Source organism: Eptesicus fuscus, chromosome 20 (assembly GCF_027574615.1).
Source record: "Eptesicus fuscus isolate TK198812 chromosome 20, DD_ASM_mEF_20220401, whole genome shotgun sequence".
NCBI classification, from domain to species: domain Eukaryota; kingdom Metazoa; phylum Chordata; class Mammalia; order Chiroptera; family Vespertilionidae; genus Eptesicus; species Eptesicus fuscus.
This window is the reverse complement of record NC_072492.1, coordinates 13,943,147-13,948,739: the sequence shown is the minus strand read 5'-3', so window position 1 is coordinate 13,948,739 and position 5,593 is coordinate 13,943,147.

Here is a 5,593-nt window from a genome sequence, read left to right as displayed (position 1 = left end):
CGGGGCAGCACCAGGAAGAGAGGGTGGTGGCCTGCCAGATGTTTTTCCGGAAAGTGGGAGCAGATGTGGAGGCCTCTCCCAGACCCCAGACACAGCTGTGCTAACAGGATTCCAAACCACGTGTTGCGCGATGGTACAAAAAGGCCGACAGAATTCTGGTGATGTCCGCACGTGGGACGGGAGCAGCTTTTCTGAGGAGGATAACGGGATTAAGGAAAAGGCCTGGACATCCAGCGTCCTGTCGGACTCTAAAATTCACTCAGGCACTGAGTGAAAGACAGTGTGCAGTAATAATAATGACATTGTCTATGTTCCAGGCATTGTACTGAGCATTTTCCAGGCATCATCTTTTTAAATCTGCCCAACAGCCCTGGTATAAGAAATATTAGTGCCTTTTCGCACCTCTGGAAAAGAAGGCACAGAGAGGTTAATACTTTGCTCAAGGTCACACAGTGAATGTCAGAGCTGGGATTTGAACCAGGGTGACCTGACTCAGGGGTCTATGTATGTCAGCAAGACACCATCCACTGTATTTGACATCTGGAGGAGGGATGGGGACGGCTGGATTAGCATCCTGATGCCCTGCCTCATCACTGGGACACATTCCTTAACCCCTTGACCTTTACTTCCCACTCCTGCCGACCTCCAGGCAGTCTTGTGAATATCAGCAATAATGAAAAAAAAACAAACGGAGCTTTCCCTCACATTGTTTCTGGCTGAGAGTCCCCCAGAACTCGAGATGTAAAGAGGGGTGCCAAGGAGAGACATCCTGGAGGACAGGAATCAGTGACGGGGGCTGTAGGCGTGGACTTGGAAATGACCGTGAGTTTTTTCCTCTACATCTTAACTTTCTTTCAAGATGTTTCCTCTTTGCAGACTGCCCCACCCTGCACCACCCTTCCTTACATAACTTTCACTGGCTCTTCAGGGTCAACTCCAATGTTATCATTGACGTAGGACCTACCTCCTCAGTCACTGGTTATGGTTAGTTGCTTGTCTGTTGCCTCAACTCACTCGCAGCCAACCCTGGGTGCAGGTGATTTGAGAGTCATCACCTTCAGCCACAGGGTCACGCATGCTGTGTGCCCAGCAGGCAGCGAGGCGCTGTGCTGTGCTGTGCAGTAGTGGCCGTCAAACCCTGGCCGACCTGAACGGAGGTGAAGGACACACATCTGGGATAATTAGAGCAGAAGTCAGCAATCTCCTCCGCCCAACCCCACGCCAGCACCCAGGGGTGCTCAGAGCAGCAACGGTGGCCCTTTTCTTTTGAATTTTAAAGAGAACATAATTTTATAACTAGTGCATGCATATGCTTTCTTTAAAAAGATTAGAATATTACAGAAAAATGTAAAATTTCTGAGCCATCGCTATTTTTAACTGGAGTGTGTAACCAGGCACTTTCTGGTTGTACAAAGGCCTTCCCCGGTTCCCACCACCATCTGAATCAGTGCTCTGGGCTTGTATGATTGCATCATTCTGCTACCCGTTTCTGGCCGGTCGCCAACACCGCCCCCCCCCCCCCCCCCCCAACCCCAATCCCATAAAAAACTAGATGAAAAATGCCCTGTTGTGAGCTCAGAATTCCTCTGCAGACCACTGTGGCTACCGCTTGGCAGCTGTCCGGAGTTTCAGTCTCTGTGTCAGGCCTGTGGGTCAGGGGAGGGGGGAAACCAATCTCTCAGACGGATTAGACAGGGCTGCCCAATGCTACCTTCCACTGGGAGGAGGAAGAGGGAAAGCAGAAACTCTGGGCTGGACCAGGAAGAAGGGATGATAATACACACCTCAACACGTTGTGTGTATTATGAGAAATTGTGTGTGAAAGCTGTACAAGGTCACGGAAGGTGGAGAGAATGTTAAAAGAAGGTTATTTCAATAGTTGAGTTTGAATGTGATCTTCGTTAGGCTTTCTTCTTTCAAGGGACCGCTGTGCTGAGGAAGATGATGTAATGACAGAGGTATTTCGCCTCCCAGACAACAATTACATGGTGGCACTGGGCCCACTTCTGTCGGTCGGCCCTGCCTTTGGGAGGATCCTGTGGTCAGAGTGGGCCTGAGCCCTGGGAGGCGTGATCATAGAGACTGCAGTCTCCCTCAGGACAGCATGTTTGGGTGGGAGTTTGTTTTTCCGACCACATGCAATTGCATCAAATGACTAGTCTCTGGATGGAATGCACGCCTGGGGATAGCTGTGCTTGTGTTTGGGGCAGACTCCAGGCCTGGCTGGGTGGCAAAGCCAGGGGATGCCCTGCTGGCTCCTGCTTAGTTGGCATGCAAAGGGGAGGAACCTAACCTTGTCATTAAACTCTTAGGCAAGAAGCAGCAGCTCCTTGGCCTTCTGTCCGCATTTGTGGTCCCAAGTACTTCCCTTCCCGTCCTTCTGCCAGAGGCCTGTTTCCACACATTCTCAGTTCTTTTTCCTGGTTAAAGCCCTGCCCCCCACTCGCCCAACCATTCCCATCCAATCAGCAATCACAGCTCCCTTCTTTGTCCCCAAAGGGACATTTCAGGGACAGTGTTCAGGGGCCTTCTCTCTCTGGTGATTTTTTTTTTTATTTATTTTTTTAATTTATTTTTTAAAATCCTCACCTGAGGATATTTTTCCATTGATTTTTAGAAAGAGTGGAAGAGAGAGGGAAACACAGAGAGAAATATCGATGTGAGAGAAACACATCAATTGGTTGCCTCCTACATGAGCCCTGACCAGGGCCCAGGCCAAGGAGGAGCCTGCAACCGAGTTATATACCCTTGACTGGAATCGAACCCAGGACCCTTTGGTCCACAGGCCTATGCTCTATCCACTGAGCCAAACCGGCTAGGGCTCAGGTGATTTTTTTAGATCTCAGTCATGGTACAGCTACCTTAGTGGCTGCCAGATCTCATGGGACACAAGGCAAATGACCATGTCCATCAAATCTTTTGTTGTCACCTTTTTGGGGGTGAAAGAGGAAAGAATTCAGACCCCGAGCATATTTTTATTATCAGAAACGGAGGCGAACTTACCATGCATGAGTGAGTCATGGTGAAGCGCAGCCACTCAGACCTCATTTTAGAGAATAATTAGTGTCTTTCAATTTTTAAATACGGAAACTTATATTCACGTCTTGAAGGAAGGCGTCCTTTTTGAGTCTGTGAGTTTCTTCCTTGCTCTTGACGTCGCGTGGTCTTTCTCACAATGCTGTGCTGGAGCTTCTTGAACTGCTTGCCCTGGCTCGGAGGTATTATTGTGCCCATCTCTTCCAAATTTTCTATTCAGGAGGTCACGTGGGTAACTCGAAATGGCGATGATGGGAATATTTACACCACAGAAATTGGCAAACACTACAAATCAGAGCATTCCTCCCCAAACCCCATAGAGCTGATTGTTAAATCTTCAGCTGCTCATCACTGCTTTCCTATCTCATTCATGTGACATGTGCTCCATGCAGAAGCCAGGGGTACATCAAGGTTGATAACTGAACAGAAAAAAGACAAAGCTAAATAAAAGTTTATTATTCCTTAACATATATCATGAAACCGTAAAGGGGTTTTTACTTTTTTATTCAGAGGAGAGGTTATAGTCATCAGCTTTTTAAAATTGTCAGGTTAACTTATTTCTTCCAAAAAATGAATCAGAGAAGGAATCCTATATAATAAAAGCTTAATATGCAAATTGTCACCTTTACTGGGAGTTCAACCAGGGGGCGGGGCCAGCAGTGGCCATGGCAGCAGGCAGCTGGGGAGAAGGGAGGCACCCCTGGCTGGCAGCTGCTAGGGACCCTACCCATGCATGAATTTCGTGCACTGGGCCTCTAGTATTAATATATTTGAGCCAATACGTCAGTGTTGGTTAGGAAGAAAAATAAGGTACCAGGCCAAGTTGGTAGGATATTATTTTTCTTTCTTGTTTTTTAGGATATTAATTTTCAAAGTAGAGGGCATGATCGGGGTTGAATTATTCCCTTATCCGTATTTGTTATTATAAGGTATAGTAGGTAGCGTCTAGCCCATCCTATTTTCCACTTTATTTTGTATGTTAATTAATTACTTTAACAAACAATTGGCCTATATACACCTGGCTCAGGGATCACAATCACAAATAAAATAAAGTCTCTGCCCTAAGAGAATTTGCAGACTTGGGAAGTGAAGCTGGCTTGGAAAGAAACGAATGTAGTTGAACTTGATAAATACCAAGATATAATCTCACCAATGGAAGTGTGTGTGTGTGTGTGGGTGTGGGGGGGGGGGGGAACTCAATCCATTTCAACTGGAGTAGTGGGAGTGGTCAGGTCACTTCCATGGGAAGGCGAGACTGAGCGAGTATGAGTGTGTGTGTGTGTGTGTGTGTGTGTGTGTGTGTGTGCTGGTGTGAGGGTGGGTGAGATGTAGATTGAAGGTTGGGTATCTGGGAGTGGAATAGCACATTGCACTGGGGTAGGTAAACACCTGTTGTTTTGCTGGTGCAAACAATGGGAAGGGACGATCTAGTCCTTTTCCCCAGAAAGCAATAGGTTGGGAGGCACTCCGCTTCCATCTTTTAATAGGAGTGCTGATGATTACATTAATCACTATAGCTTTGTGGATCTTGAATTCGGATACAAAATTTCCTCTCCACTTCTCCAGAAGTGTCTTAAGTATTTCTGGCTCCTTGCAAAAGTTTGAATTTTAGCCCTAGCCGGTTTGGCTCAGGGGAGAGAGCGTTGGCCTGCAGGCTAAAGGATCTTGGGTTCCAGTCAGTCAAGGGCAAGCACCTTGCTCCCAGGCTTGATCCCTGACCCGATGGCTATACAACCAAAGGATGCGTCTCTCTCACATTTGTGTTTCTCTTTCTCTGTCTCTCACCCCCCTACTTCCACTCTCTCTAAAAAAAAAAAAAAAAGAAAATTTGAATTTTAGCCCTGGCCTGTGTGGCTCAGTTGGTAGAGTGTGGTCCTCCATGCATCAAAAGGCTGCCTGTTCGATTCCAGGTCAGGGCACATGTCCAGGTTTTGGGTTCCATCCCTGATCAGGGTGTGTGCTGGAGGCAACTCATCGATGTTTCTCTCTCACATCCATGTTTGTTTGTATTTTTTCTCTCTTCCTTCCTTTCTAAAATCAATAAAAATGTATTGTTTTAAAAGTTTGAATTTTAGATTTAGCTTGTCAAATAAAAATTCTTTTGGGATTGTATTTAGAATTGAAATGAACTTATAGATCGAGAGGAATGAAAATATTTACAATGTTGAGTCTTCCCATCAATTTATAATCTCTCCATTTATTTAGCTTCTTTGTTGTTGCTGTTGTACTTTTGTTTCCAGTATTCCTGAATTATCTTGGGATTTTTTTTTCCTCAACAATTTTAATGCTTTCTTATCCATTGGTGATGTTGACTGGCTTCCACTGCTTGCTTACCTGGCAAACTTTTACTTAGCCTTGAAGTCTCAGTTCAAATGCTGCCTCCTGGGTGAAGGTTCCCCCATTGCTCCTGCCACTCAGAGTATTTATTATATTTGTCGTCTAATTGCAAAAGGAAATGTTTACTGATTGCTTACTATATGCCAGAGCGTGTGTGAAGCACTCGCTGAGCATTAACCCATGTAATTTACAAAGCAGCCTTTTGAAACCAGAGTTGGTG